The sequence below is a fragment of the Trichosurus vulpecula genome, chromosome 6, assembly GCF_011100635.1.
Source record: "Trichosurus vulpecula isolate mTriVul1 chromosome 6, mTriVul1.pri, whole genome shotgun sequence".
NCBI classification, from domain to species: Eukaryota; Metazoa; Chordata; class Mammalia; order Diprotodontia; family Phalangeridae; genus Trichosurus; species Trichosurus vulpecula.
The window spans coordinates 244,192,839-244,199,400 of record NC_050578.1 but is presented as its reverse complement, the minus strand read 5'-3'; positions in this window follow the sequence as shown (position 1 = coordinate 244,199,400).

Genomic DNA, 6,562 nt, shown 5'->3' with positions numbered 1-6,562 from the left:
AGAAACACTTTGTAATTGAAATTATACAAGTCTTTTGTGTGCTTTGGTAGGTTGATCCCCAGATATTTTGTGCATTTTATATTTATTTAGAATGGGATTTTCTTTTCTATTGTTGTTTCTTGTGTTTTGTTACTATTACATAGAAATGCTGTTGATTTTTGAGGATTTATTTTGTAGCCTGCAACTTTGCTGAAACAATTAGTTGTCTCAACTAGTATCTTTACTGATTCCTTAGGATTCTCCAAGTAAACCATCATATTAGAAAATGGGGATAGTTCTATCTCCTCTTTACTGATCTGTATACCTTTAGTTTCTTGTCTTATTGCTGTTGCTAGCATTTTTTGAACCATATAAGAGTAGGGATAGTGGGCATCCTTGCTTCACTCCCATATTTACTGGAAAAGATTCTAGCATATTCACATTGCATATGATGCTTGCTTAGAATATACTTTTTATGAAATTAAAAATTTATGAAATTAAAATTATACAATTTATAAAAAATGAAAAATATGAAAACATTTATGAAATTAAAAATCTGTGCCTATACTATGTAGGTTTTTTTTAGCATGAAAGAGTACTGTACTTTGTCAAAGGACTTTTTCTTCGTCTATTGAGATGATCTTATGGTTCTGAATGTTTTGGTTTTTAATATGATTAATGTAATTAATTGTTTTCCTACTGTTGGACCATCCTTGTACCCCTTGTATAAATCCTACTTGGTCATAATGAACTATTTCTCAGCTAAATCACTGAAATCTGTTTGATAGGATTGTGTTTAAATTTTTGAGTCAATGTTTTGAGTAAAATTTTGAGTTGAGTAATGATATTGACCTATAGTTTTTTCTCTGGATTTAACTTTTGTTGGTTTAGGCATTCAGACTTTATTTGTCTCAGAAAAAGATTCTGGCAAGGTGCTTTCTTTCTCAATTTTTGAGAATAGTTTATGAAGTATAGGTACTAACTATTTTTTAGAAGTTTTATAGAATTTCCCTGTGAATCCATTAGGACCAGGGTCTCTCTTCCTATCCCCACGCTTGCCCCCCCACCCCCACCCCGTAGTTCCTTTACAGCTTGATCTATTTCCTCTTCTGATATTGCATTATATAAGTTTTCTTTTTTTTAAAATTTATTTAACATATTTAGTTTTCAGCATTGGTTTTCACAAGAGTTTGAATTACAAATTCTCTCCCCATTTCTACCCTCCCCCCCAGTCCAAGATGGCGCATATTCTGGTTGCCCTGTTCCCCAGTCAGCCCTCCCTTCTGTCACCCCACTCCCCTCCCATCCCCTTTTCCCTTCCTTTCTTGTAGGGCAAGATAAATTTCTACGCCCCATTGCCCGTGTATCTTATTTTCTAGTTGCATGCAAAAACTTTTTTTTTGTTGTTTTTGAACATCTGTTTTTAAAACTTTGAGTTCCAAATTCTCCCCCCTCCTCCCTTCCCACCCACCCTCCCTAAAAAGTCAAGCAATTCAACACAGGCCACATGTGTATCATTATGTATAACCCTTCCACAATACTCATGTTGTGAAAGACTCACTATATTTTGCTCCTTCCCAACCCATCCCCCTTTATTGAATTTTCTCCGTTGATCCTGTCCCCTTTCAAAAGTGTTTGTTTTTGATTACCTCTACCCCCACCTGCCCTCCCCTCCATCATCCCCCCCCTTTTTTATCTTCTTCCCTCTTCTTTCCTGTGGGGTAAGATACCCAATTGAGTATGTATGGTATTCCCTCCTCAGGCCAAATCTGATGAGAGCAAGATTCACTCATTCCCCCCTCACCTGCCCTCTCCCCTCCTCCCCCAGAACTGCTTCCTCTTGCCATCTTTATGAGAGATAATCCACCCCATTCTATCTCTCCCTATCTCTCTCTCTGAATATATTCCTCTCTCATCCCTTAATTTGATTTTATTTCTTTTAGGTATCTTCCCTTCATCTTCAACTCACCCTGTGTCCGCTCTCTCTCTCTCTCTCTCTCTCTCTCTCTCTCTCTCTCTCTATGTATATATATATATACACACACACACACACACATACATATATACATACATACACATTCACTTATATATATATATACATAAACATATATATATATATATATATGTATGTATGTATGTATATCCATATTCCCTTCAGCTACCCTAATACTGAGGTCTCATGAATCAGACACGTCATCTTTCCATGTAGGAATGTAAACAAAACAGTTCAACTTTTGTAAGTCCCTTGCAATTTCTCTTTCTTGTTTACCTTTTCATGCTTCTCTTGATTCTTGTGTTTGAAAGTCAAATTTTCTATTCAGCTCTGGTCTTTTCACTGAGAAAGCTTGAAAGTCCTCTATTTTATTGAAAGTCCATATTTTGCCTTGGAGCATGATACTCAGTTTTGCTGGGTAGGTGATTCTAGGTTTTAATCCTAGCTCCATTGACCTCTGGAATATCGTATTCCAAGCCCTTCGATCTCTTAATGTAGAAGTCACCAGATCTTGGGTTATTCCGATTGGGTTTCCACAATACTCAAATTGTTTCTTTCTGGCTGCTTGCAGTATTTTCTCCTTGATCTGGGAGCTCTGGAATTTGGCGATAATATTCCTAGGAGATTTCTTTTTGGGATCTATTTGAGGAGGTGATCGATGGATTCTTTCAATTTCTATTTTGCCCTGTGGCTCTAGAATATCAGGGCAGTTCTCCTTGATTATTTCTTGAAAGATGACATCTAGGTTCTTTTTTTGATCATGGCTTTCAGGCAGTCCAATAATTTTTAAATTATCTCTCCTGGATCTATTTTCCAGGTCAGTGGTTTTTCCAATGAGATATTTCACATTGTCTTCCATTTTTTCATTCCTTTGGTTCTGTTTTATAATATCTTGTTTTTTCATAAAGTCACTAGCTTCCACTTGCTCCAATCTAATTTTTAAGGTAGTATTTTCTTCAGTGGTCTGTTGGACCTCCTTTTCCATTTGGCTAATTCTGCCTTTCAGGGCATTCTTCTCCTCATTGGGTTTTTGGAGCTCTTTTGCCATTTGAGTTAGTCTATTTTTTAAGGTGTTGTTTTCTTCAGTGTACTTTTCAGTATTTTTTTGGGTCTCCTTTAGCAATTGACTTGTTTTTCATGGTTTTCTCGCATCCTTCTCATTTCTCTTCCCAATTTTTCCTCCACTTCTCTAACTTGCTTTTCCAAATCCTTTTTGAGCTCTTCAATGGCCTGGGACAAGTTCATGTTTTTCTTGGAGGCTTCTGTTGTAGGCTCTTTGACTTTGTTAACTTCTTCTGTCTGTATGTTTTGGTCTTCTTTGTCACCAAAGAAAGAATCCAAAGTCTGAGACTGAATCTGGGTGCGTTTTCACTGCCTGGCCATATTCCCAACCAACTGACTTGACCCGTGGGTTTTTCAGCAGGGTATGACTGCTTGTAGACTAGAGAGTTCTATGTTCCATGTTTGGGGGGGATGTGCCAGCTCTGCCACACCAGTGCTACTCCTTCCCCAAGAACCCCCAACCTGGACTGGGCTTAAATTTTCAGCAGGCTGTGCACTCCTGCTCTGATCCGTCACTTAATTCCTCCCACCAGGTGGGCCTGGAGCCGGAAGCAACTGCAGCTGTAGCTGCCCCACCTCCGCTGCCCCGGGGGCCGGTAGCTGAACTGTGAACTCTTTCCACTCTCGCAGCTTTTCCCACTAACCTTCTCTGTCGTCTTTGGTGTTTGTGGGTTGAGAAGTCTGGTAACTGCTGCAGCTCACTGATTCGGGGCACTAGGGCTGGCTCTGCCCAGCTCCTGGTCTGGTTGGTCCGTGCCACTCACTCCGGGCTCTGCTCCGCTCCCCTCCCAGCTCCCAGCTCCTTGTGGGATAGACCTCACCCAGAGACCATCCAGGCTGTCCTGTGCTGGAGCCCTGCTTCCCTCTGCTGTTTTGTGGGTTCTGCAGTTCTAGAATTGGTTCAGAGCCATTTTTTATAGGTTTTTGGAGGGACTCGGTGGGGGAGCTCAGGCTAGTCCGTACTTTCCTGCTGCCATCTTGGCTCTGCCCCCCTATATAAGTTTTCTAAGTGGGCTTCTGATAGTTTAAGTATTTTATGTTTTTAAAGGTATTCCTCTGTTTCTTTTGTGTTGTCTGTTTTGTTAGCATATACTGTGCATACTGTTTTTTTCTGTTTCTTTTATCAGATTAGCTAATAATTTATTCATTTCATTGGGCTTTTCAAAGAAATAGCTTTTGGTTTTTTATCATTTCTTTGGGGGGAGCTATTTCTAACTTATCTATTTCCCTTTTAATTTTTAGTAACTCCTCTTTTGGGGTTTATTTTATGTTTATTTACTGACTTTCTAACTTTTGAAAAATGCATATTCAGTTCATTAATCCCCTCTTTTTCTATTTTATTAATATATGTTTGTAAAGATATGATTTTTCCCCTGAGGACTGCTTTAGTTCTTTGATTTGATCATTATTTAGTTTTTTTTCATTAAGTCTCCATTTGGGTCAGTCTATCTAGGTCTGTATCTATCTATCTGTCTCTCTGTCTATCTATCTATCTATCTATCTATTGTTTGTGGTCCTTAAACCAATTAATACTTTTATTGCATTATAGTTTATAAAGGATGTATTAGCTATTTCTGCCTTTTTACACTTGCTTGCAATATTTCTATGCCCTAGTACATGATCAGTTTTTATAAAAGTTCTATGTGGTGCTTATAAATATTGTATATTCTTTTGATATCCCATTTAGAAGAAATCTTTTAACACTAATTTCTCCAGGATTTCTTAGTTCCATATTTTTCCTTTTGTTTATATTTCTGTTAAACTTATCCAAAGCTGAGAAAGGAATATTGAAGTCTCCTACTACATTGTGTTACTGTCTATATCTTCCTGTAGCTCAGATGTTTCCTTTATGAATTTGGATGCTAAGGCACTTAGAGTATATATGTTTAATGATTATCACCTTAAATTCCTTTCAGCATAATATATTTTCTTTGTTTTTCCCTTTTAATTTTTTGAATGTTTGTTTTTGCTTAGTTAGATAGCATGGTTGCAACTCTTTCTTGGAATCACTTGATGCAAAATTACTTTTTTTCCATACCCTCAGTTTTATCTTTTATCTTTGTTTTTGAAATGTGTAGAAGATTGTAGGACTTTGTTTTCTTATCCAATCTGTAAGTCTTTTTTTGTTTTATTGGATTTTTTTAATCCATTCACATTTTAAGTTATGAGTTAGGTTTATATTTTCCTCTGTCTCTATTTTTCCCCCAAGTTGTGATTCCCCCCTCCTTTTTTGCCGTAAACACAGTACTATGTTTCTTCACTTACTTTACTTTAATCTTTTCTTAAGGTAAACCTGTACCCATTGGTTCTCTTCCTCTCATCCTTGATCCCTTCTGTTTCTTTGTTGCCCCTTTCCCTTTGAGGTTTTGTTTATTAATTCCTTTTTCTTTCCTGCTTTTATCTAGTTACGTAATTCTTCCTCCTTTTTCGCTCTCAGTCAGGTAGATTCTCCCTTTGTCTCTTCTTCAACTAGTCCTATTCATTAGTTTTTAAATTTTCATTTTACTTTAACACTTTTCAAAAAGGATTTTTCTCACTCTCTTTGTTAACCATTCTCTTTTTCTGTCTACTCTAGATCCTCATTTTCTGATTCATGACTGCTACAATTATCTAGTCTGTCTTTCTTCTGTATTCTTTGTGAAATCAAAACCTCTAAATTATCCATACTAGGCTCTTCCCTCTAGGTTGTTTCTGCCACTGCCTTGTAGAGCTTGCTTATTCCATTGTACCTCATCCCCAGAACATTGCCAATTATTGCAGGGGTCAGAGAGGATACTTTGCCATGCCAGGGTCCCTCCTCTACCACATCCCTGATTATGGTTTCTCTCCTCCCACCCCCATTTGCCTCAAAACCTCCATTCTGGGTCCATGTTCTGACACTCTCTTTGGTGCACGTTGTCCTCAGGTGTTCCAACTCCCCCTTCCTCTTGAGGTAGTACAAGTATTTTTCAAGTGCCAAATCCATCTGGTTACATCCAATGCAAAGTCCTCTTGTCTCTTCACAAAGCATCTCTCTTCACCTAAAAGAGCATTCATAAGTGGAAACTGCTCCCATCACCAAAGCAAAGCTATCTTCCTTTCCCCCGTTTTCAATCCTTTTCTCCTCCTTACCCAGTATCTCTGCTGTTGTTGTTCTTGGCTGCTATATTTATTCAGTCCTCCTGCATTTCTGTTGTTTAGGATATTTGAGAATCAAATAATCTCTTCATGTCCAGTTTTCTTTCTAGAAATGTTTAAAATGCCTCTTTATTATTGAATGTTCATATTTTTTCATTTATAGTCAAGTTTAGTTTGTAGTATAAGTCACCCTGATCTGCATCTTGAGCTCCATTGTTCTTCGGAATATATCATTCCATTCCTTCCTATGTTTTCTGGTGGGTGCAAAATAATCTTGTGTTATTCAGATGTCTTCTCCTTTGTATTTGAAGGCCTTTCTCCTGATGGCATGCAGAACTTGTTGCTTATGAATTCAGTAGTCAAATTTAACTACTATGTATCTTGAATTTTACAGGCTTGGATTATTTTTGG